Source organism: Dendrobium catenatum, unplaced genomic scaffold, assembly GCF_001605985.2.
Source record: "Dendrobium catenatum unplaced genomic scaffold, ASM160598v2 fragScaff_scaffold_589, whole genome shotgun sequence".
Lineage (NCBI taxonomy): Eukaryota > Viridiplantae > Streptophyta > Magnoliopsida > Asparagales > Orchidaceae > Dendrobium > Dendrobium catenatum.
The window spans coordinates 447,538-471,035 of record NW_021319051.1 but is presented as its reverse complement, the minus strand read 5'-3'; positions in this window follow the sequence as shown (position 1 = coordinate 471,035).

Below are 23,498 nucleotides of genomic sequence, written 5' to 3'. Positions count from 1 at the left end.
ACCAGGATGAAGTCTGTTTATGGAGATCGTACTGTATGATGTTGAATCGTACTGTATGAATAGTAACGACTACTTTTGAAATCAGAGATTTTTGGAGCCCATTTTAGATGTCAATCAAGTCCTTTTTTCAGAAAGAATCACAGAGGGGGTGAACGTGGTTAGAGAGGGATTCCAAGGGAGAGAGCTCTAGAGAAATTCTTGAGGGTTGAGAGAGTAAGGAGGAGGTGAGCGTTGTGAGGGAGAAGAGGTGTGAGGGAGATCACACGGTTGCTCCGAACTTGCTGCATTCTTGCTCCTCCTGTGGCCCTAGAGAATTTGAGGGAGGATCTCCAAGGGAAAGGCTTGTCTACATCCGTGACCTCGAGGTTCTCTGCCTTTTCCAGGAGGGAGAAAAATGAGAAGGTTCTCTGCCGTCGCCAGGAGGGCGAAAATAGAGTTTGGCACTCCGCCACGCCGGGTTGGTGAAAGGGAGGTTTGTAAAGACTTCTCCGCCTTGCCGAAGGGGGCAAAAGGAGAACTATTTTTGGTAGTGAAAATCCCGGAGCGGAGGACTCCGGGGAGTGGACGTAGGTCATATTTTGACCGAACCACTATAAAAATTCTTGGTGTATTTTTTCCTTATCGTCATTTACTTTTTACTTGCATTTAATTTTCATAACTATTGCATGGTGAAATTTGTGGAAGAAAACTTAAAGTTTTGTTGTAAAATTTCAAAAATAACAAAAAAAATTAGAACTCTTGTTTAGGGTTATTTTTATTGAGAAAAAGATTTTCACAATTCACCTCCCCTCTTGTCATTTAGTAATTTCAACTTCATCCTCATAGGCCAGATTATTCGAACTCTACTCGTAGGCGGGTAGGTGTCTTATAGCAAGGATGGAGAGAAATGCATTAAGATACATACGACCCCAGATGATTCCAGCTATTCCTTAGGCTGTTAAGTTTCTATGTTATTTAAACCTTAAAATATTAATTTTAAATTATGAGTATAAAATATTTTTTTAGACCTTAAAGAGCCTAGTGAAAATCATGCCATACACATGCAATAAAAAAAACCTAAAAAAAGTAAGCAAGTTCCACTATGCAATTAATAGTAAACACATTAATATAAACCAATCTAGAGAGTAAAGAAAAAGTCAACGACAAGTTCCATATAAATACAATATAGGGTCTATATAAAAGTAATAGTGGACAGGCTCTGCCGATAACATCCTAGATTCTAATCTTAATGAATGATGTAAGCCTTAAAAGTTTGGCATTTTGTCTTCAAGTCTCCATCTTCGAGAGAATCATCCTTCTCTGGATCATTTCCCTTTGGATTGTCTCCTTCGGGCTCCATACAGTTCGTCATCCAAGGGGGTACCCAAATGATTAAGAAATTTCCCGAGAGGAGGCCTTTATTTTCTTTTGGTACCTAGTATTTAAAATGCTATACTTTTAAAGAATTTCACAACTCGATATAAAACAAATTACATTACATTTGAAAAAGAAAATATATACCCAAACTCCTACATGGTTATCCTAATAAAAATCATCCAAAGTAGTTTAATATATCACATCACAAGTAGTTATATATGTGCAGAAAATTAAACATGCTTGGCCACACTCTTTTAATTTAAAGGGAGTTAAGCATGTCTCTAGAGCATCTGTAAAAAATATTGTTGGTATTTAAAACTTAATTATTACTGCCCCATTTATTTTAGTGTTGTATGAGTATAGCCACATGCATAAGACTAGATTAGTATAAAAATGATCCTAACCTATGGGAAATCTAATTCACAAATCATAGCATAATCAAAATATTGAAAACCACATCAATGAAATAAATAATCACAACACATAAATCAAGGAAAACAACATACGTGTCACACATAATTGTATCACATCACAGAAGCAAAAAGAAATAAAACACCAGCTCTAATCCTAATGCTAGAAGTGGTGCCCTAGCAAATAATTTTATGTGTGTGTAATAGGCTTGTGTGGCTTTGGATAGTTTCTATATTGGGTAGTTAGTTCAAGTTATCTAGAGTTTATATTTGTTAAAGATCTGAAAGGGAACTTTGATTAAAGTTTAAATGTTAATGAATTATGATCAATTTTAGTTAATTTAATTTTTTGATCCATTTTAATGCTTAGGGTAGTGATCTTGGAAGTTTAAATTGTAATAATGGATTTTAGACAGTTTGGGGTCCCACTTTATGCTAGGCTAAGGGAGTCCAAAAGGTCACTATAGAAAATAAGCTAGGATTGGGGGCTCTAGCTTCTTAGTTAAATATTAGGGCTTACAAGGAGTAGTTAGGCTTTGAATTTTCTATATTTGAAGTTTTTAAGACAAAGTTATGAATTTTAGAAGTTTTGGGTAATTAAGGAATTATAAAAAATTGCTAAATTTGGGGTGTTTTAGGGGTTTTGATCCAAATCAGCTCCAAACTAATTGGAATCACCCCCAAAGGTTAGAAATGACCTAAGAAGATGTTCCCAAGTGTTTGGAAAAAATTTGAAATTTTTTATAATTTTTAATAATTTAATAAGGGCAAAGAGGTGATTTCTAACTAAAGTTAAATTAAGATTCATATTAAAGTCCAATTAAGGGGCCCTAGTTGTCTATGATTTAGAGTTAAATTATGAAGAGTTTGGGGTATTATAGGGAATTTTCTTAGTTAATAGATTTATTAGAATTTTTGGACATTATCGGGGCCTAATTAATGGGTAAATTAGGATTTATTAACTAAGTGGTCTAAAGGGTCCTAAAAATTCCTGGAAAATTTTGGGAGGTTTAAGACATCACTAAGTTTAAGTGTTTAAAGTTTTATGTCAATCGGGGATCTACCCTAGCTCCTAAAATTTTCTAAGTTTGCTAGACGGGCTCTTAATTATTAACCTTAGGGTGTCACTATGTTGCATGGATTTGAAGCATGTTTTGGACTAACCCTTAGATAACACGCAAGAAAATGCAATAAAATAAAACACACCAATTCCTAGGATCTAAGAGGACATAAACTAAGTGCTCGTGCATCCTATACATACAAAAGACTATAAAGGAAAAAAGTAAAGCACGCTTATCAAAGTGATTAGTGAATGATTGGGACTCAACCACCCACTAATCCTCTCCCCCATGAATGCCATTTACGAACAGAGCCTTTGTTTAAAATTTTAAATAGTGGATCTCCCAAAATTAGGGATTTTAAAATAATTATATATATATATATATATATATATATATATATAAATATAGAAGAAAAAATAAAAATAATAATAACATGTCAAAATAAAAATAAAAATAAAAATAATAATAATAATAAAATAATAATAAGAAAATAGTAATAATAATAATATTATTAATAATGAAAATAATAATAGTAAAATGATGATAATGTAAAAATAACATAATAATAATAATAGAGTATGGAATTTTGTTTTCTCACTTTCACTTTAAATTGAGTATCTATTTCCCTCCTTTTCCTGCTAGGATTGGAAGTCGTGTAGTTTACATATCCATACGATCGAGTCCTTGGTTTCCAAAATTTGATAAAGTAGTGTGATTTTTGCATTAATCGGATATTTTTCCCAAAATATGTTTCTGTGATCCCTATCCTTTATTATAAGAAATTACATTTCACAACTAGATTATCCTTTCCTATACAAAATCTACCGAATAGGTGAAATACACGGTCTAGTCTTTTCCAATGTAATAAAGTTACATAATGTCTATTTCTTTTTCAGAAAGGGGTATTTACATGGGTTTGCCTTGGTACGTGCTAAAAACTTTTATCCATTCATAGGGATTTCTTTTTCATTTGAATGAAATGAAAGACAAAGGCTTTTTTTGAGGTTTCTAATTTCTTTTCTTTTTTGAAAAGAAAAAGAAGGATCTTTTGAATTTCCAGGAACATTTGGAACATTTCGTTTATGAATAGTCGGCGTATTTTTTTGAAACGAGGTCCTCGGTAACGAGACATATAAAGGCTCCTTTTTTATTCATTTTTCTTTGACAAAAAGATATAAATTCAAACTGAACTAAAGGATTAGCAAAGCAAAATGAAATTTACTAAAGTCCTACAAAATAGAATCAAATAAATCTTATCAATATTCGGATTTTTGCATAGTTGCCCCAGCTCCTTGTTGTTTGAAGGAACTCTCCCCCTGAATTGGTCTTTTTTCATGAAAAGCAGACATGAGATAACAAATCAAGTGTTTCCCTAAGATTTCGAATAGTTGTCTCAAATTCAAGTTGATTATGTTTCGTTTCTTCCTTCCAGAGATCATTTCGATTTCGTTAGAAATGAGAATTCAGAATATCACACATTGATCGATCAAACAGGCTTCTGATAAAAAACGAGCAGTTATAGTAAGATTTGTAATATGAATACCTTTACGCTTTGCAAATAGTATTCTAAACTTTTGTATGCTCTCCGTTTCTTGTGTGTATAAGACCCATCTCTTCTCAAGAAACAAGTGGGGTATTTCTTTGCAAAATTGTGCTCAATTTCATATGTGGCAATTTCGCCAAAATCTCTTCATTAGTTGGGGGAAGAATTAGTATGAATCAAATTTTTTGAGGAATGTCTCGAGAGAGACTCCAGAACAGATATTTTTATACGTGGATACCGAGCCCGGGTCTAATAATATCAAAATAATAATAATAAAATAATGAAAATAATCCTTTTAATAATAATTTAAAAAATATATAATATAAAATAATAATTTTAATTTTAAAATAAAGAATGCATTTTTCTAAAAATTTTAATATAAAATACGTAATTTTTTAAATTAAAAATAATTTTAAATTAATTTTAGAAATTTTTTAAATTTAAAAACACATTTAAATCAATTTTGAAAATATATTGAAATATATATATTGGTGGCGACGACGGTGGGCCATGTGGCACATTTTAATTGGGAAGATCAAATCATAGACGCGGTTTGGCAATCATTGCCAATGATTGCATTGCCGCGCAATCATTGGCAACGATTACAGAGATGTAGAAATCAAAGACGTGGTACTTAACCATGTTGTCGTGGTTTTGTGACCGTCAGATTATCCATAGTATGAAATTGACGGCCTGGATTAAGCCGGATCGGAGGCGGAGCCATTAAATCAAATAGTTGAATGGCAAGATTTCGGCCATTGATTAAGAGATCAACAACTTAGATCTAATATACTATCGTACTAGTATAAACCAAAGCCCTAAATGATATTCTGCTTCGCTCTCACAAAATACACAGCAAAATTCAATGAAATTTTAAACCTAGATAACTCATACGAAGAGCATTCACGTGGAAATTAAAATTGCTTTTCAAAACACGCTGTACGTACAGTTATTTAAATCTAAGTGTCCTAGATTAGGGTTTGTGATTTTACCTAATCCATAAGGTGGATTCAGGGGATCTTGGGCTTGTTGAGCTTATAGATTATCCATGAATAATTTTCCATTGAACTCGAGATTTGAAACACCCTTGATCGACGGGAAAATTTATTGGAAGCTCCTTGGCCTTGAGTTCGCCGGAGGATCACCGCCAATGAATTTTAACTGGTGGATCTTGATTGGGAAGGGTGAAAGAAGTTTTTGGGATCTTGCACATGAGAATTCTTGGGTTAGGAGGCTCTAGGGTGAAAGCAAAAAGCAGGAGACTCAAAGAAACCCTAATGTCTCTATTTAAAGTCTTGGACTCATCACCAATGGTCTAGATTGCATTAAGGATGAATTAGGAGGGAAAATAAAGCTATTTGGTCGTGGTTTTGAATTAGGGACCAAAAGGATTTAATTTGACCTAAATATGTCAAATTTGATCATGCAAGACTTGGGTTGACCAAGTCAAAGGTCAACCCAGTCAATATGGTCAATTTGACTTAAGGGTATTAGGGATTGGGCCCAAGGAAGTTTGGAATTGAATTGAATTTGAATCGGACCCATCTAGGCTAATTGGGTAAACCTGGGTTGACCTGGTCAATCAGGTTAACCCAAGGCAAAGGTTTGGGTCCAATGGGTTGGGTCTAACCCACTGAGTCTAGGGGAGGTTAGAATTGGGCTTGAGAAGTACTAAAAGAGATTTAAAATCAAATAAAGGGTGATTTAGGTTAATTTGGGTCAATCCAAGTTGACGTGATCAACCAGGTTGACCTAAGGCCTGGGTTTGGGCTCAACTGATTCAAGTTGACCCACTGAATTGATTGGGAGGGGTCTTGGGGCCTGGCCTGGTCAATTTGACCAGGTCAACCCTTTGACCCAAGAGTTTAGGGAAAAATAGGGTCAACACAGTATTGAGCAGATAAATAAATTATAATGCATATCACGGAGTAGGTCATATCATATTTCACAGATCCAGACATAATCTCAAAGGATTCTGACCCTTATGACTCTCTTTTATGTTTATAGCACAAGAATATGTTCATAGGCATCAGAATAGGATTATAGCCACTAGAACATGCCTAATAGACACCAAAATATTCTCTAACATAAATAGAATCTCAAAAAATTCTAGCCATTTATGGCTCATAGCAAATATAATTTAATAATATATGCATATATATTATCACATTATAGGAGTTGAGTAATTGAGCATATATTAAATTTGCACAATTTTCTACAATGGTAGGCAAAGGAAAATCCAACTAAGCAAAAGTACACATTTTCACAAAATAATCAAATTATTAGGGATTGCGTAAAATAATGTTTTAAGACTTTTATTATTCTACAACACTATTTTTCAATATCAAAAAATTTTTTTATTCAATAAAAACCCAACAAATTTTAAAACACCCATTGAAAAATTTTTAGAAAATATTCAAAATATGCATAATTGCAATTTATATAACAAATAAAAAATTACACGGTGAAAGTTTTAGCAGTACAAAGTTATCCACATTTTTCACTAAATAAATAAAAATTTGATCGAAAAATTAGATAAAAACTTTATATTTTTATAATTGATATATGTGTAATGTAACCTACCTCGAGATAAGCAATTTTTCAAACTAGGCTTACACACAAAAATGGCTCTACGATCGCCAAAACCAAGCTTTCTTCCTTCTCTTTCCTCTCTTTATTCTGATTTCTCCCAAACCCCTCTATGTTAAGCCAAATTGATAAATGATATTCAAATTTCATTTCATAATAATAAGAATGATTTTTTATATATTAAGTTATAATTTAATAATATTATTTTAATTAATTTTTTAGTATAAAATTCATATAAATATTTTTAGTGCTTCAAAAATTATAAAAAAATATTCATAAAATAACTCATTTTATTTAAAACATTTTGGTGAAATTGGTTTGCAAAATGGACTTGTGTTGGTCCCAAAAAACCCACTTATGTCTAGAGGTGCAAATTTAAAAAGGAATTTTACGAGTGCCAAAAAATTATAAAAAAAATTGTGATAATTAAAGCACTACATTATATATGTTCTAGCAGATGGATTGTGATTTGGATTTATAATAACTCCTGAAATAGTTATTGACTATTTTATGTCAAAAAATTTCTTTAAAAGTTAAGGGTTTTCATAATCTACTCCCTTAAAAAAAATGTTATCATCGACATTTCCAAACGAGAATGAGTTAGAATAAATCATGATACAACTATCTCATCTCAAATTCCTTCTTCTAAGTAGCCTTTCTAGTTGTCTTGTACTTCAACTACATCTTGATCATAAGAATCTACACCTTGATCATAAGAATTTATTTGCTCCTCAATTTTCTCACAAAATATGCAAAAAATTCAATATGGTTCTTCCTTATAATTCAAATTTGGATGAACCTCAATATCTTTAGTCGATAATCTCTTCCTGAAATCAAATACCCATTTTCTCAAAGAAGAGACTTGAAGCACAATATGTATATGAGACATATAATCATGTAATAATAACCTATAAATAGAACTACCTTTCCTCTCACTAATCTCAGAAGGTCCAATATACCTTGGACTAAGCTTGCTGATTCTCCCAAATCTACTAACACCTTTCATAAGAATAACTATAACATAAACAAAGTTGCCAGTATGAAACTCAACCAACTTGTATTTCTAATCATAGTACTTTTTCTATATATCTCATATAGATTTTAACCTTTCTTTGATTGAATAGATCTTTGTTGTAGTATTATCTATAGAGGCTACCTATCACCTATCTATTTCTCACATATGTCAAAGTCAAAAGAGTCCTACACTTCCTATCATATAAAGCTTTACAGTAGATATACCTATGCTAAATTTATTACTGTTGTTCTATACAAAATCTATCAGTGGAATATGATCCTCCCAACTACTCAAAAAATTTAGAACACAATCTTAGAAGATCCTCTGGTACATGTATAATCCTTTGGGACTGTCTGTCTATCTACGAATGAAAAAACATACTAAAGTGCAACTTCTTGCTCAGTCCCTATTGAATACCTCTCCATAATCTGGTGGTAAACCTTCCATCCTGATTAGATACTATCAACTTTGGTACACAGTATAATCTAATAATATATTTGACATAGATCTTTGTTAACCTGTCCACCAGATTAGTCTGTCGAATCAAAATGAAATGAGCAAATTTTTATCAGTCAATCGATAAAAACCTGGATAGCATTATACCCCTACCTAAATCTGGGAAAACCCATAATAAAATTGATCATCACCTCTTCCCATTTCAACTCCAGAATAGGTAACGATTGTAGAAGACTGCTTGGTCACTAATGCTCTGCCTTCACTAATCGAAAAGCCTCACACTTTGATACAAAATCTATTATTTCCTAATTCAATTTAGGCCACCAAAATATCCCTTTCAAATCTACGTACATCTTTCTACTTCTTGGATGAATAATATAGTCTGAATAGTGAGCCTCATATGAAATCTCCGGCTAAGATCTCCACAAATAGGAACCCATAGTCCATCTTTGTAAAAAATAATACCATAAACAAAAACTTATAGTTCAATTTTTTTACCAAATATAATATAATTAATCAACTTTAGATATTCTCCATTGGACTTTTGAGCTTCATAAATATTTTCTTGTAATAAATATTGAATGGTCATCTTAGCTAATATACCAGAATCCTAGTTAGTAGAAGAAATCACCTCCAACTGTAATCTCTTCATATCTTATATCAAATACTCATTAAAATGAGTTATATACATGATAATCCATAAGGCTTGCTACTCAAGGAATCTACCACCACATTAATTATATCAAGCTGATATTGAATAGTCAAATCATAGTCTTTTATGAACTCAAAATATCTCATTTACCTTAGGTTCAGATCCTTTTGAGTGAATATGTACTCCAGACTCTGATAATCAGTCAAAATATCACACCTAACGCCGTACAAGTAATGCTGCCAAATTTTCAAAGCAAATACAACTACAGTCAACTCCAAATTATGTGTCGGATAATTTCTCTCATGTGGGTTCAATTATTTGGAACCATATTCTATAAATCTATCATGATGCATCAAAATACACCTTAATACACTTAGTGAAGTATGGCTAATACCTAAAATCATTTTATACTAGATAGAAGAGCCAAAATTGGAGCATAAGTTAAGCAATCCTTTAATATCTGTAAACTAGCCTCATACTCTAATATCCAGATAAATACTACTGACTTCTAAGTTAGTCTCATCAGAGTTGCAAAAATATAAAAAACTTTATTCATAAACTTTTTATAATATCAAGCCATACCTATGAAACTATATACCTCAATTGCAGTAATAGGCATCAACTAATCAATAAGTGCTTGAATTTTTTAGGAATCAATAGAAATACGAGATCTACTTACTATGTCCTACAAAAGAAATATTCTTTAACCAGCACTCACATTTGGATAATTTAGTATATAGCTAATGTTGTTTCAGAATATCCAAAATAATCCTTAAGTGCCTAGCATGATCTTCCTCAAAAGCAAAATAAACTAGAATATCATCTATAAAAATAATCACAAACTAATTCAAATAATCTCTCAATACTTTGTTCATCAAATCCATAAAAAATAGTTGGTGTATTAGTCACCCCAAATGGCACTACCAAAAACATATAATATCTATACCGAGTAATGAAAGCTATCTTTATCACATTAACCTCTCTCACCTTCACTTGATAGTAGTCATATCGTAGATCATTCTTTCAGAATATAAAGGATTTAACAAGATGATTAAAGAGATCATTAATATGTGGTAGATAATACTTATTTTTTATAGTGACATTATTCAACTCCTTGTAGTCAATATAAATACACATCATACCATCTTTTTTCATTATAAATAGAATAGATGCTACCCAAGGAGACATATTAGGATGAATAATTCCCCTATCAACCAACTTCTGAAGCTGAACCTTCAACTATTGAAGCTATTTAGGTCCCATCCTATACAAAGCCTTATAAGTTGAGGTTGTACCCGCAAATACATCAATACATAACTTCGTCTCTATTCAGAGGTCAACTAATTATGTCCTCAAGAAATACATCCAAAAATTCTTTTAATATCTGGACATAAAAAAGAAGACCAAAATTTATACTCATATTCTTGACTAATGCTAGAAATACCATACAACCCTTCTCCCAAAGTCTATATGTATCCATAATATAGACTAAACATGATAAAATTCCTCTAGCACCCTGAATTACATAACTCTTGCTGCCAAGAAATAATAAACTTTCTTCTTTAAGTAATAATATGACCCCCATATCAACTCAGCTAATTTATACCCAAAATAATATCTTTTGAAAAAATATGTAGTAAAATCAAACTAAATTTTCACTTCTTATAAAAAAATCTCATTATCATAGAAATTAAATTTATTCACTATCATACCATCTCCAGTCAGTAAACTAGTAAAAACAGAAATATGTAGTATAATTGAAAGCAAGTGTAGTAAATAAAAGAAATACTAAAAATAACTGAATGACTAGCTCTAAAATTGAATAAAATATGACATGGATGCTCAAAATTAAAATCATAGCAATCATAATATATAGAGCATCATATGCCTCCTACTAAGTCAGATTATATACACATGACTAAATTGGAGCTGAAGCAATAAAACTTCTAGGCTCTCTCTGACCACCGCTAGATGGTTTCCTTTCCACTGAACTTGAACCACTAGCTCTACCAGATGGTTCCTCAGAGAAAGTATAGAGAGGAAGGATCCTCGAGCTTCCTTTCAATTTGATAAAGCTCTCAAATCTGGGCTCAAAATGTTGATCAAATCCTACCTATTGACTCTACCACTCAGTTGCCTATCTAATATCATTTGAAGCATTATCTAGTCATCCTTTAATATTGACCAGAATAACTTCTACCATAACTCTAGCATATATGTGCCACACTAATAGAACTAGAACTGGCTATACTGTTATTACCAGAGACTGCTGTAGATACTAATTATCCATTTCTCCTAGAATCTCTAGGTGTAAATTTGCTCTTCTTCCAAAAAAATCCAATACCATAAGTCTAGCCATGGAAGTCTTCCTACTAGGAGTCCATCACTGTTGAATAACCTGCAGATTATTCTTTATCATATGAGCTTTCTCCACTAGCCCATAGAAATTAAAATATGAAATGACACTAGAGGCTATTTTAGACTATCTTGAAATCATCTCTAAAATATACAACACTTATCCGCATAAGTGCTAACTAAATGTGAAGCATATCTTGCCAAAGAAGTGAACTCTGTCTCATATTGCATAATTGTCCTTCTCCTTTGAACTAACCTCAGAAAAACTCTCCTACATCTACTGCCATATAGAAGGTGATACAAACCAATCTTGAAATACATCAAAGAACTTATCCCAGGTAATTAGAGAATTCAATCTCCCTTAAAAGTTCTCCTCATATTGGTCCATCAACCATTGCTCTATCTCACTATCAAATAAAAATACTAATAATGGTTCCTTCCTCTCATGAGGATATTGCATACCATTAAATATCTTTTCTAAACTCCTCAACCAGTCTTCTGCTACCATGAACTCAACATCAACCTCAAACCTCGAAGGATTCAAAGTCAAAAAACCATCAGGTCCTAAAGGCTAGTCCAAAGGGAGAGGCCATGTCAAAGATAGGGACCCACATATACATTATCTAGAAAGTTCACATGTCTATATCAGCATATATTAGTCACATGATGCACTAATTTTTAGGTGTATCATTCCCTATAGCCCTCTAATCCTATAAATAAGAGGTGAAGAGCTTAGAGTTCAAGTTCTGGGATTTACTTAAAAATATTTAAGTTTTTTACTAACTCTATATACTTTATAATTTCCCTCATTTAATTATTTTGCTCTAACCTACAAAGAACCTATTACTAAGGTAAGTTATTATTCATGAATAAAGTTAGATCCAATATCCTCTAAGGTGGGGTGAGCATAGATTAATTCAAGTAATTAAAAATTTAGCACACTATAAAAAGCAACATATGAAGAGTCGTCAGTGAATATAAAGAATTGCTGGGAGGCTAGCGATATGAGCTAGTATGTGACCTAATGTCTTGAAATATGCTTAGGTTTACTTTGATATAAAATTAATAAAAAGTCTACTAAAATATTCAAGTATACATGTTGAATCAAGTAATAAAGTGATAAAGTGGAGTGTCAACCCTAAAAGGAAGTGTTTTGCTTTATTACAATTTAACTACTATTGCTTACTTTCAATGCACAACTTTTTCTACTGAAGATAAAAATAATATTTTAAAGTTTTTATCACTAAAATAAAATCATAAGGAGATTTTAATACTTATGTAAATAAATTATTTTTGGACTAATGAATATAAATAATATATTTTTCCTAATGAAACTCTTTGATTTTTGATGTGGATCATAATATATGCATCCCTAGATCTCTATCGAACTAGTACGGGTGAGAAGAAACATTTATGGCCTTCCTACAATTTTTTATCTTCATAGAACCTAAAATATTCATACATCATATATCTAGGCCTTCCAACAATCCATTTTAGTACTCTTAATTATTACAACATTTATTCATCAAGGCTATACATCACACTAGATTTTAATTACACATGTTACCATTGTATGTATTAAATGAAAAATAGGAGATATTAAAAATATTAATTTATTATTTGAGGCATAAGGGTGTACATTAGTACTTACTATGCTTTTTATATCATCATGCTAAAACTAAAAAATTAGCTAGATATAAAAGATATAACAATCAAAGTTAGCTTCATTTCATTTATTGTGTGAAAAGATGCAAGTGAAGACATAAGAAAATTATCATCTAGATTGATCAAATGATCTTCTTCACACACTTTCTTCATCAAACCATAGAGTTGCTAACACAAATAGGCTAAGATCTCTTTAATGAAAAATATCTTGCACTTCTCTATCTTTCCTTAGACTTATTATAAAAGGCCACTAAAGAAACATACTTAAATTTATAACATTTTAGTTAAGTGATAGAACTCCCTAAAAAACAAAAAACTATTTATAGGAAGTATATGGATAAGCTCAAGCATTGCGATGCTCGACAAGGTAGCATTGGCAGTAAAAACATAACTAGCACTTTGGTGTTGTGATGTTGGATCTGCTGCGGAGCTAGATGACTTGGCATGGTTAATGAGTGAAATGATGCATCTTTTGGCTAAGTTAGTATGCCTCCTCTCATTGAAAACTACTCCACTATGGTGCTCCAAAAATTTAAGTGTTGCACTACTTGAATAAATTTTTTGGTGTTGAGGTATAACAAGGCTCAATGCTCTAGCGCTCATTTTTCTAAGGCTCCAATTCTATGGTGTTGAATTTGGGCGTAGTAGCATTGGTATTAATGATGTTGCGGTTCTTGAAAATAGAGAATCCAGCACTGCAATGTATAAATATGGCACCATGGTGTTGAGAAATCTTAAGATGTAGTGCTTTTAATGGTGGCGCTATGACGCTAGTCAATACTTGAAATTTTTACCTTTTACTATACATTTCCTACACAAACTCCACTAAAATAATAAATTCTCACTGAATTTAAGTATAATAAACAATACACAATTTACACTTAATAAATTTTGCCCAGATTAAACTCTATTTTTTGTCAAGCAATGATAAAAATCCTCTATTGATCAAATAATAACCAAGGTAAAAAATTTATAATTTAAAATTTCTAAAATATAAGATAATAAATCACTGTCTAGATGTAATTTGAAATGATCAAAGTTATAATTCTAATTTGAAAGGTCATAATGATTATTCTAACTGATAACCTATGTTAATGCTCAATTTGAATCTGTTCACTATATTTGTAAATGTAAAATGGACATCTTAATATAGAAATGAATAATTTAACTTTGGGATTAGATATGTATGTAGTTAAATAAGTAGTTCATTAGTGCACCATCAAATGTACTAGCTTAGTTATTAAGTCCTTTTTTGATTTAATTTTTATGATGTATTTGAACTTAAGCTTCAATTGATACTAATTTTTTAATGCACACATCTTTCTTCTTTCATGTATTCTTTCATGTATATCTTTTTTAGAAATTTTCATGAATTTTGTTCTTTCATATTTTGGGGTATAAATTTAATGATTTTGAATATCAATTTTGCTTTCATCCTCTTATAATCATAATTTAATTTTAATTAAGGATTCAATAAGATTAGTACTTCCATTTTCAAGTTTATTATGATCTTTTTTCTTATCCTCCCCACATTTTTTTGTTAACTTAATTATTTAATTTTTTAGTTTAGTAGCCAATGAATTAGTGTATAATTTTTAAATTCAAATCCACTAAATAGCTAGGTGTTACAAATATGGACTCAAATCTTATGATTTTGATGATAACAAATAATATTAGATTTCTTACTATGTTATCTCCTACTAATTGCTATTATTGTATATATGCTTTTTGTCTATGCACTAATATTTTAGGTCCACCGTACACTTACAAGTTTGATCAACTCAGGATTTGGTAGACTAAGATTAAGTATGTCGTGAAAAGCCTGTAATTTAAATTTATATGTATTTTTTACCTTTCTTGAGTCAAGTCATGTATTTGGTGGATATTAATACTGAAAACCATGCACAAACACTGAAGGGATTGAGTTAGTGATAATATCAGGAGTTGGTTTTTCTGAACTAATTATATCGTATGATATATATTGTAATATATAATTAGCTAATTATAAAATTACTAAAATTAATACTTATGATAATTAATGCAAGATGATCTAATCATACATTATGATGTATATCGTGTAGGACAATCGGTTGAAATCAAGATCCCATCCACTAATCACAATTAGGAAAATTTTTGAAATTAAAAATTTATACTCATCGTATTATATGATAGGTATTATATGTATGATGTAATTAGATCTTTCCTAATTTAATCTTATAATTATGGTACAAATTAGGATTAATTGGTCCAGTTAGATCGTACAGGATGATTTGACCATTCGTACTGTACAACCCAATCCCCACATGTGACAATAATTATATTATCGCTAATCATATTAGACAATGATCCAAGTAGTTTAAACTAATCATACTGGACAAAGATGTGAATCATCCTAGATGATCAGCAAAATTCTTTGAATTGATCATACATATCTTATCTCTTTGTATGGTACAAACAGTAGTACTTTAAACTAATCTTAATGTCCGATCAGAGTCACAAAATTGAATTTTAGGGCTTTATATGAGGCCTTGCATTTAATCTCTTTCATTGACTTGTTTCAAGTCTTTGAATCCTGAGTGTTCTTGAGAGGGAACTTTGAGAAGAAAGTCTACAAGAGCTTTGGGAAGAAGAGAGATAACTTAAGTGTGAGGGAGCAATAGTGTGAGGGGTTCATATGGTTGCTCCAAGTAAAGTGTCTTTCCTTATTCCTCTAAGTGTTTGTCTAGGTTTGTTGGGTTTCTCTGAGGAAAAACTATTCAACTTAAGGATGTGGTTCTTTGGCATCACCAGGAGGGCCAAAAAGGAGTTCAAGGTACTCTGCCTTTTCTAAGAGGGAAAAAGTTTGAAGGTTTGCTATCGTCGCCTGTAGGGTTATAAAGCTTTTGGCTCTCCATCCCACTTGGTTTGGTGGAAGTGATTTATATAAGGGATTCTCCACCTTATTGTGGGGACAAAATGAGAGTCATTATAGTGATAGTGAAATACTCAAAGTGGCTGACTCCAGGGAGTGGAGGTAGGTCATTATTTGACCGAACCACTGAAAATTTCTGGTGTGTTTGTTCTGATTTCTAATTTTTGCATTTCACTTTTTTTTATCTTAATTCTATCATAACTACTTGGTGAAAATTATGAAATCGTTGCTTAGATATTTTGTTATACTCATTCACTTTCGTACGTAGTGAACATTATTATTTTTTTACTATTCAAAAATCCAAAAATATTATCTTTATTTTTTAAAAGTTGGCAATTAGCTTCATATATTCACCAATTCACCCCCTCTTGGTGTGCCTAGGGTTAAGTTTAATTTAGTCTTAACATCCTTATGAAACTTTCATTTGGTATCAGAGAGGTTCTTGAAAATTATATTTTAAAATCTTCAAGTATATATCCAGTAGTGCATTTTGGTAACTAAAATACTATGGATGGTTATTCAATAACATATCCACCTCTGTTTGATAATATATCGATTGATTTCTAAAAAATTCATATTTCTACCTTTTTTCAATCTATTGGTTATTGCATGTGGTTTTTATTACAAGAAAGTTATTCTACAGCATCTCATTTGATTAATGTAATTAAAATTAAATTATTATTTAAAAAATGCAGTAGTGAGGATAGAGACTTAGCACAATTAAATGCTAAATGCTTGAACTATTTTTATGAGCTTTAAAATTTGAAGATTCTATGTATGTATCAACCTGTACTACGGGGAAGGAGATATGGGATAATTTTTGAATAACATATGAGGGAACTAGTTAAGTAAAACAATCTAGGTAAACATCTTACTTCATGACTATGAACTATTTCACACGAAACCTAGTGAGTCAGTTTCAAAAATGTACACCAGGTTTTCACATATAGTAACATCCCTGCATGCATTGGGTAACGAACTTTTTAATTCAAAGAAAGTTAATAAAATCCTTCATTGCCTACCTAATGCATATGATGGTAAAGTTAGTGCAATTACTAAATCTAAGGATTTGAGAGTCTATTCTATTAATAATTTACTTGGGTTAGATTCCTAGCACATAAGAGTGAGTCATTTGAGGAGTTTAAGACCTTCTCCACCTGGATACAAAGAAAATTAGGATGTGAAATTTTAACCATTCATAGTGATCATAGTGGAGAGTTTGAGAATGATAGGTTTGAATCTTTTTGTGAAGAAACATGGGTTGAACATAACTTTTCTTCCCCTAGGACCCCTTATTAGAATGAAATAATTGAAAGGAAAAATAGAACCTTAGTAGAAGCTGTTAGAGCCATGCCAGATGAATACTATCTCCCAAGATAATTTTGGCGAGAAGTAGTGAATACTACTTGTTATGTTTTAAATATGGTGAATATTAGATCCAAGTTAAATAAGACACCCTATGAACTTCTTAAGGGTAGGACACCCAATCTTTCTAACTTACATGTCTTTGGGTGTAAATGTTTTATCTTAATCAATGAAAATCACCCTTAGGAAAATTTGATCGCAAGTCTGATGAAGGAGTCTTCTTAGGTTATTTATCTATAGGTAAGACGTATAGAATCTTCAATAAGAGAACCTTGGTAGTAGATCAGTCTACTCATATTATATTTGATGAAAGAGATAGGACATTTGAACCTAAAACTGAAGAAAAAGTGTTGACCTTGATTTTAGTCAATTTTTCCTCGAGCGCACTCGATCAACTCGATCAAACCCTAGAGAGCCTAATTTGTGTCAAATCATCATGAATTTATGTGTAATTTTATTAAATTATTTTAATTGAATCAAATATAGCCCAAATTGACTCAATTTAAGTCAAATTGAGTTCAATTTGAACCCCAAATTAAACCCAAATCTGCCTAATTATTTTGTAAATAAGTTTAATTTTATTTCTAATTCTCTTCTCTTAATTGCTGGCTCGTGTATGTTGAGAAGGTGATTCATCTTCCACCTCTTTGAATCCTACGAGAGGGGAAAAATGAAGTGGCAGAGCTCTCAAAATTCCTCATTCGCACTGCTCGAGACTTGGGACTTCCCATTTGCATGCCATACTAGAGATTTTGGCCTTCTCCATTGGTACATGAGCTCCCTCTCTCCGAACTCTTTCTATTCGTACAGCTCTCAATGGTCCACTCCCCTACTCATTCCTCTCCCTCTATTTGCACAAACAAGAAGAACCAAAGCCCCCCCCCCTCTCTCTCTCTCTCTCGTGTTCCTCTCTGTGTTTGCAAGAAAGGAGGTAGAACCCACTTGCTCCGCACTTCTTTGGTTTACACAAGAAAGAGGATCAGAAGCTCCCTCGCTGCCTTACCTTAGCTGTTGGTTTTCTCTACCTTTGCAAGGTGATTCCTCCACATTCTTCTTCTTCTTATTCTTATTCTTTTCTATTTCATTCTTTATTTCTTTCATTTCACCTCCATTTATTCTTTCATAATTCTTATTCATGATGTAAAAAACTATAGCAAATGATGCTTGTCTTTCCAAAGAAGATGATAACAAATAATAGATTTACTTATTAAGAGTACTCTTTCTCTTATGATCCAGTCCATGTATTTACTTAACTCTTCTCTTTGAATGAAGATTTTTCTTGCCTTGGATGAATGTATACATAAGATGTAAATAGAGCTTTTGTAGATTCACTTTGTTTAAAAAAAAAAAAATGAATGCTTAATATATGAATCTTGCATTCATTTGTGATTTATGCAATTTGATTCAAAGTCTTCTGTTTAGGTTGTGAAAAAAAAAAAAACTATGGGAAGCCATGATCATTCCTTACTTAAAAAAAGGATGCATGTAAGGTGTTTGATTAAACACTTTAAAGAGATCAACTTTCTAGTCTTATTTATGTAAAATCCCAATGCCAAATGTATGTGTGTGTGTGTGTGTGTGTATATATATATATATATATATATATATATATATGTGTGTGTGTGTGTGTGTATATTTGAATAGCTAGTTCTTCTCAATATTATTATTATTGTTTCTTCATATATATACTTCTTTAAAAAAAAAAATTTCTCTTGAAGGTATATTCCATTACATACCTATATAGATATATGACATTGAAGCCTTATATATTGACAAGCTTAAGTTAAAAGCTTATGTTAAATATGTAGATATACTTCATTTCCTAGTTCTCATGTTTAAAAAAAAACATAGGAGGATATAATATGCATGAAATCCAATAACATAAGAGACGTTGAGTTCCTTCTTAAAGCATATGGAAGTGTCATTATATATGCTTACGATCTTGCTTACACATGAATTATTAACCTATTTTGCTAAAAGTAAGATAGCCAAGATAAGATGATTTGATTCGCATCATATTAGCATTGTGATGATTGGAAAATTTAGATTATTTTTATTTTTTTAATTAAAACCCATGGAGGGGCCTACGTGTTAATATAAAAAAACAGGTTACAGAGTCCTTAAAGGAAACCATCGGCTCACTACTGCTCAAAGGAGCAAAACAAAGAGAAAGAAAACGTAAGAGCCAAATATCTATGCTACCGACTAAATACAATGACCCTAGTAACATTCTACTGATGCTACAGACAAGCATCCAAAAAAGAAAGAGCAAAATATAGTAAGTCTTAGTCTTTCTATAAAAAATGAAGCCAATCCTGATCAGCGTCCTCTGCAAAAAAGAGAGAAAGCAAACAGGAAAACTATGTCAAAAAATAGTATTAGCAAAAGAACTATAATAAGAGTGTGAAAGAAAAAATTAAAGTGAAAAAAGACCAAGGTAAAACCAATCTCTGAAATCATAACATAGTAGTTCAGAATACAAACAATCAAGCCCTTCCAACCATAAGACTTCCAGTAGCTGAAACAACAGATATCACCATCAAAGCATATGTTAGAGATAAGGAAATAATTGAAATTCAAAATAATAATACACAGAAAAATATTGGGTAAACTGAGGATACCACCATAAGAATCATCAAAGCTAATCTTAGGATGGTAACAACAGGAGCTCAGAAAGCCAGCGAAAAAATGGGCTTCATTAGGAAGTACCACCAGCCGCTCAATCCTACTCAGGAAACCAACCAAAAGGATCAAAAAAAAGATCCTCTAGCAAATCCCATAATACCCATAATAGCAATCCAGGATATAGAGAAACAACAATACATCAAAACACCCAAACACCCACAGACCAGAGTTGGAACAAACCACTGCTCCAGAAAAATCAACCATAGATACAACCAACAGAGGAAGGTAATTACCAGCCAAATAGAGAAATATAAAATAATTCAGGAAACCCAGAATACTAGAGCAATTGCAATATAACTAGAAGTAGTTATTCAGCCAACCACTATTATCAAGATGCCATTCCAAATCCCCCTCATTCCTCCCATCCCCCCAAAAGGTAGGAGAGAAACAATGAGACATACCTTTAGTAGAATAATCGTAAGTATCATTGCTCAAGTTACCAAACAGATAGACATTAGTAAAAATAGAGAACAACCCAGAAAAATTAACAAAAAGTAAGCAGCACCACGGTGCCAGTAAAATACGACAAGCCAAAAATCCCAGGGACAGAACAACCAAAACAATGGGAATAAAACAAAAATTAAAAGTTGACATAAGGAGTACCATTCTCATCCAATTTAATTATACCAGACAAAGGTCTAGGAATATTAGAATGAATAACATCAATAAATCCCCTGCGACCGTGGTGCTATTGATTACCACCCTCATTAACCTGGCTAAAAGAAGTGTTTAAAAACAACCTCAATCTTTTAATATCCATAGCCAAATATAAATACCTAGGATCACAACAGCCATCCTGATCCTCCTGAAGAGGCAAAATGTTGGAACTAGCAGAAATTTCAATAACCATATTAGTGATGTTAAGAGGAATACACAATTGAATACCATACAAAATGGCTTTATATAGGGCAGACTGCATTACATTTATGATCCGGACCTGCAAAAACAATGATAAGGTGGCCCTTACAGTCTCTTATAATGACATTACAACCATTCCCAAACTCAGTATTAACACCCTCCACATTAAGTTTAAAAAAATTAGCCCGGGGCTTGTTCCAGTAAATAACATTAAGAACAGACCTAGCCCCCTTCTATTTAACCCCTATAGTATAAGCAACATCATAACAATTAATAAAGTTTTTACTAGTGATTTGATTAGTAGAAACAAGAGCAATGATCTTGTCCTTCACCCTTTGAATAACATTAAGATGATTCATCTTAATAGCATTGAAAATTGAATTATTTCTTTCCAACCAAAGGAACCAAAGAATAAGGGATGAAATAACATTGCGAATATAGCCTTTAGTATCACAAAACCAAGAATTAAGCAGGGTACTAAGAGAGAGATGAGCATTAAAAGTGTTTAAATTAAACATGTCATCAAAATGGGTCCACGTTCTAACAGCCACAGGGCCAGAAACAAAAATATGGTGCATAGTTTCAATGTGATAACAACATTGGCATTTAGAAACTAAACTAAAACCTTTCTTAATAAGAATATCTTCCATAGGGATGAATTTATGGAGGACCCTCCACACAAAAATAGAAATAGTGGCAGGAATGGAATTATGCCAAAGCTTAAAAAAAATCCTATCCATGTTGCCTTTTTCTCCAAAGAAATGTCAAGCACTCTTAACATTAAACTTCCCATCTCTAGATAAGTCACTAAGCATGATATCATTGGAAGTGGTGTTAATAGGCAAGTTTAAAATATGGTGAATAATACTATCAGGGAGCATATTAGATAATTTATTATAGTCCCAACAATTATCAGAAAAGAAATAATTGGCTTTAACAGAAGCAGCAGAAGTAGAATTTAAAAGAGAATCAATAGAGTCTTTACCAAGCCATCTATCTTGCTAGAATAGAATATTACCTTCACAAAGACCCCACAAAATTAATGGCTCCACCTCCCATTTAACCTTACAAAGCCTTTTCCAAACTTTAGAGTCATCAATTTTAGGGGGAATAGTGGTAGGATGCTTGCCCAAACAATATTTAGAAATCATAAAATTGGCCCACAGATTCTGATTAGCACTTAAGTTATACCAAAGTTTGTAGGAAAACACCTTAGCAAGGTCAAGTAAATTTTTGCAACCCAAACCACCTTCCTCTTGCACACCACAACACTTATCCCAAGCAGCCCGAGCAATTTTAGAAGAGGAAGATGTACCTTTCCAAAAGAACTTATTAATCAGCTTGTGGATCCGACTGCAAACCTCTTGAGTAGGGAAGATAATTTGAAACATGTAAACAGGTAAAGCACACAGAACACTTTTAGTCAGAGTCAATCTACCACCAAAACTAAGAAAATTAGAATCCCAGGAAAGAAGCTTATTCTGAATAGTAGCAATAAGATCACCAAACAAAAAGGATTGCCTTCTACCTTTAAACAGAGGAACACCAAGGTATTTGATGGGAAGCTTAGCATGAATAAAACCAGTAGCATTTTTAATGGCTAAAATGGGATTATCATTAATCCTTTTAGAAGAAATAAAACAACATTTCTGTTTACTCAAAGATAGGCCACTACTCATTTCAAAAATATTGAAAAACTCCATAACCTTATGAATTCTATTGATAGTAGCATTAGTAAAAACAATAAAGTCATCAGCAAAACAAAGATGAGAAATATGAAACCCACCCAAAGTATGGTAGTACAAGCCAGGGTTTTTCTCAAATAAATTAGTAAGACCCCTAGAAAGAAATTCAACTGCAATAATAAACAAAGTAGGAGAGAAAGGATCTCCTTGCCTTAAACAATGAGAAGATTTAAAGAAGCCATGTTTAGAACCATTTAAAATAATAGAGAAATACACATTCTCAACAAAATTCTTAATAAGATTAATAACTACAGAGTTAAAGCCAAAACACTCAAGAATACAGTAAAGAAAGCGCTGTTGAGTCTAGTAATTAGGCTGTTAATCCTAAGTGAATGTTCCAAGGCTAACCAAGAGGGGGGTGAATTGGTAATTTAAAAAATTATACTTCTACTCTTGGATTTTTAGAAAACCTTTTTAATTATTAATGCAAGTTAAATTTAAAGTTTAAAAAACAAACTTTTCAACCAGAGTAAACAACTTGCAATGAAATTAAATGAGTAAGAAAAATAAGAAAAAACACACCAGATTTATAGTGGTTCGGTCAAACCTTGACCTACGTCCACTCCCCGGAGGCACCCTCCGAGTATTGCACTAATACCACAAAGTGACTCTCCTTTTTCCCCCACAGCAAGGCGGAGAAGCCTGTACAAAATCACTTTCACCTTCTCCGGTGCGGCGGAGTAGCCGGGTTCTTTGACACCAAAGAGATCTTCTTCTCGCCAAAACTTCCCTCAAGACGACCCTTGAATCCGAAGGTACTGAAGTGCAAGTTCTCCGGAGCAACCGTGTGAATATCCCCTCCACACTCCCTTGAAATCCCCTCCAAGAATCT